Source organism: Notothenia rossii, assembly GCF_949606895.1.
Source record: "Notothenia rossii genome assembly, chromosome: 4".
In the NCBI taxonomy this organism is placed as follows: Eukaryota; Metazoa; Chordata; class Actinopteri; order Perciformes; family Nototheniidae; genus Notothenia; species Notothenia rossii.
The window spans coordinates 40,663,086-40,667,679 of NC_136902.1; the positions used below are offsets into that span (position 1 = coordinate 40,663,086).

The 4,594-nt window shown below is 39.6% G+C and overlaps 1 long non-coding RNA gene across 1 annotated transcript; it reads right to left on the reverse strand.

Moving 5' to 3' along the window:
• Positions 1 to 1,459: 1,459 nt before the first annotated feature.
• Positions 1,460 to 3,740, reverse strand: LOC307035139. The gene is made up of 3 exons (XR_013807031.1): positions 3,381 to 3,740; positions 2,356 to 2,908; positions 1,460 to 1,855 (listed from the first exon to the last, which is right to left on the reverse strand). It is a non-coding gene; the product is annotated as an uncharacterized lncRNA (long non-coding RNA).
• Between the last annotated feature and the right edge of the window lie 854 nt (positions 3,741 to 4,594).

Below are 4,594 nucleotides of genomic sequence, written 5' to 3' on the forward strand. Positions count from 1 at the left end.
TACAGTCAAGGCATTGACAAACGAGTTTGCACGATTAAGAGCTGAGGTTAATTGTCTTAAGGACAAAGTTAATGTGCTGTCTTTCAATGAAGAAGCCTTCAAAGGAAATGATGAGATGGTACAGGAACTAACAGGCCTACCAAGCTATGCTAAAATGATGGTTGTTTTTGGCTTCCTGTCTGTCCAAGACTGACTCCCTTTCATAGCTTTTTATTAACACTGATGAAAATGAGGCTTAACTTACCTTTATATTTTTTTGTTTATCTTTTTCATATGTCTAAGAGCAGTGTTGTCAGAATGTTCAACAATACTTTAGATGTCATGTATGTCAGACTGTCACCACTTATATTTTGGCCCTCAAAAGATCAAATTCAGGTTAGTCTGTCCATGTGTTTCAGGGATAATTTTAGCAACTGCACTTCCATCATTGACTGTTTTGAAATTTTTGTAGAGAAGCCAAAGAATTGAATGGCACGTGCACAAACATACTCCTATTACAGGCACCACAACACTGAAAAATATCTAATTTCTATAACACCAGAGGGTGTTACATCCTTTGTGTCAAAGGGCTGGGGGGGACGTACAAGCGACAAGTACATTACAGAAAACTGCTCATATCTTGAGAAATTATCACCAGGAGATGTTGTTCTTGCTGATAGAGGCTTCAATGTGAAAGACACTGTGGGATTGTATAATGCACAGTTGAAAATACCAGCATTCACCAAAGGAAAGCAGCAACTGCATCCACTGGAACTTGAATCCACAAGGGGACTCGCTGCCGTCAGGATCCATGTGGAAAGAGTCATTGGCCTGGTCAGGAACAAATACACCATCCTTCAGAGCACCATCCCGCTGTGTCTTTGCCAAGCAGCCACTCAAGGAAAACCTGCTTCCCTTGACAAAATGGTAACAGTTTGCTTTGCTCTTTGTAATGTCTGCCCATCTGTGGTACCCACAGAATAGATAGATACTATTTGTAAGTCGCTTTTGATAAAAGCGTCAGCTAAATGAAACAAAATGCTCATTGTGTATTCCCTTTTCTATGTATGTTTGATCTTCTCTCTATTATCTTTACAATTAATACATTCAAATGTCCAGTTTTTAACTAATAAACATCACTTTTTCCAAGTATTTGTTCCTTGAGGTTTTTTAAATACTCCTACTTATACTACAATGCATCTGCAAGTATTAGATACAGTTATTTATTGCACAATCTACAGTGTATGAGTAAGCTTAATGGGTAAACAAAAACCTGACCATGAAGACAAAAGAAAAAGACCAGTGTCTGACAAGAAGAGCTTATTTATTGTCAGCTTCTTAATGTCCCTCAGATGTTTTGTCAGAGGTTGCAGTTGGGGAGAAGCGTGGCACAGTAAACCATTTACCCAACAACTCTGGTAGTATCCCTGTTCTAATGAAGTTTACCACCTTTGAATGTGCAACATAAAAATATGCGCCATCAAACATGATGCGCTGTTTAAAAAGTTCTTGAGGTGTCCACACAACAAAATCACAGAACATTACCTCTGCGACACGCATTTGTGCCTGCACTTGATATATATAGCTGTGATTCAGCTTTAGGCTCATCACACCTCCCTCAGGGACAGTCAGGCAGAATCACGAGTCTTTGGTGCATTCAAGTAGACTGCGGTCTTTAGCGCTGAAAGGACACTTAATTTCTAAAATGCCAGGCTCATGGAAAGCACCGGTCACGACACCATCTGGGGATGCACCAATCCATGGCAGCTCTGGGTTGAGGATGAGCCCTGATGCTGCAACATTGATGTCTTCATGGTGATCTTGCATAGCCACCAGGTAAGACCTTTTGGCAGTATCCTCGTTTTGTAAACCCCATCTGAGGAAAAGAACATGTTATTTTGGAAAAAAACTCATCACTTTAAAAAGTCCCTAAAATACTGTTATTAGAATGTTAATATCTTGTTTTACCCTCATAATATCTAGTAACTCAATTATTGTATTTATTCATGATGAAGTAGTGGAAAGAATGTATGATTTAGTCTTGCTGCCTAAATGTATATATACCTGGTCGCTTCAGTGGAAAACTGAGAGGAGCGAGGATAGCAAACTCTTTTAATCAAAGACGAAGAGCTCTCTGTCTTGGCTGCCTCATGGAAGGATGACGCAGTAACTGTAGCTCTCAGCTCAAACCAGACCCTCGACCTACTCTGTTTCCTGGTCTTCTCCTCAACTAACAAACACTCAAAAAGAATTTAACTATCAAAAGAGCTGTAATTATCAGAAAGCAGTGAAGTTATTCTTAATGAATATAGTGATGTTTAGGATTTAGCATTGTGACACGCTTTTATTTTACCGTAAGCCATTTCTACTTCTTACCTGCTCTGGTGTGAGATTCAGCTCCTCAAAGACTTGGGCACCCTCCTCTAGCAGTGCAGGCAAATCCAGTACAAGTCTGCTGCTTTGATACAGACTGGTAAGGGGTGTTGGCAGATCCAGTTGTACAGTCTTTGGCGTATATCTGTGGGAATGGCCTTCAATGACCGACAGGATAGCACTTTTCTTGGGCTTTGTCTCTTGTTCTTCACTTTGGTGGAGTTGTTCACAGAATGACTTGAAATCATCAGCAGATGGTCACATGTGCTGAAACAGGTCTTCGGTTTGAACTTGTTCTTTAATGGCGAAGATGTTAGACACCTCATCGTACTTCACCATTTTAGTGCTAGGCTGTGTCCATGTGCATGGCTTCTCTGTGCATGGTTTTATCTCTTCTCAACAGCAGCCAAAACTGTAAACATAAGTGCTGCTGCGTGGGAACAAACCTCTCCTAACCCTGCCATGCATGTACATTGCGCCATCACCACTCTCCCGTCCTCCTGCACCACAATCCATGGAGATGTGTGTTTGCTGTTCAAAGCCTGGAATGATTGACCTGTTAAGTGAAAAATGCAGAACATTAATTTAGTCATATAAAAGCTAAACTCTCCTAAGCTTGTACAAATGTAAGATTCAAAGGTTTATTGTCAAATAAAATAGCTACAGCGCAGATTGGCATTTAATATCTGAAGTCCCAGGCAGCTCCAAAAGCAGGCTACAACATACAATATCCTTAAAACATAAAAAAACAAGTAAAGATAGAGCAACGCGAAATATAACAATAGTGCAAGTGACAGAGAATCGTGAAATAAACATGGACCTCTTGCTTATGTAGAAAAAAATAAGAATTAATTTGTCATTGAAAGAAGAGTATGTTGCTTTAAAACAATATAGCTAGCTGCCAGCTGGAGTTATGATGTTAGCTAGAAATACCATTTGCTAGCAACTGGCTAGCAAGCTAACATCATCACTTTAGACATAAATACAACTATATAAACACGGTTTATGATTGTTGTTAAATTACTTACCTTCGCTGTGATCACATGTAGGTGTGTCTTCTCCATATGCCATATCTTGGTGTCGTTCACCCACCCGGCAACGGCGTATTGATATGCATCTGTGCTCTTAAAAGCCTTCAGGCTCTCTCCGGTGAATGGAGATGGATTGTGAACAAGATAAATATATATGTCTGAAAAAGTTAGTTGGGGAAGACACTTAGCCGAATTCAATAAACAAAATACAGTTGGGGGTAACAAATAGGGATCGCATCCAATAATCGCCGTCTTTAACAAATATCTCTCTCTCTCTTTCCCGTTTAAATGCGCTGTGTTTGCTGCCATGACGAGTGTAAACAAACTATCAGTCGGTCACAAAGATGGCGGCAGGCATTCCGGAAATGACGTACTTGGTACCCATGAATACACTTTAACAGTCAGAATATATTTCAATAATTTAAAGAGAATCCTGCACTGTTGGAGCCATTAACAGCTTTTTGACTTATGATGGAAATATGTGAAGGATATACTTCAGTTTCAGCCTCATTTATAAAATGTTATTTATAGAACTGTTAAACTGTTAAGCCCCATAGCCCCCGCCTGCTATGGCTATGCTTTTTTTTTCTCGAAACTGTGTCTCAGGGCTTCTTAAAATGTAACAACCTATTAATGTGTCATACCCACTTAACGGGAAGAAACTCAGCTAACTGATGATATGAACCATTTTTACTGAAACGAAACACAAGGGTAATGCCAAGCCTCTGAATTAGCACTGAGCGAGAAAATAATAACGCACTTAGCACAGAACTCACGGTAGAAATATTCTATTACTTATCGGATCTGCACAAACAAGATATCAGATTAAAGCTGAGATTCCACAGATTCTAGAGGTATATCATCACTGTGTGACCAGAACTCAGGGCAGCAAAGGCAAACCCAGACAACACACAACGTATTACGGAGCCAAAACGGCAAATATGTCTTACCTTTGCTGTTTTCTGATCAAAAGTTGTGTTCAATGGCATTAAAACGATAAAAAACAATGCTGAAGGTTAATCCAATGTGTCTGTGTCACTATGAAATGATTACTTACTTACTTGTTACATTCCATATTTGTCAAAAACTGAGATTTCATAGTGTGTGAGAGCTACATCCCAGCATCCGGTTTTGGGCATGCATCACTCTATTCACCAATGGTAATGTTTAGATGGATTTTAGGAACTTCCCCTCGATTCCATTGGCTCTAA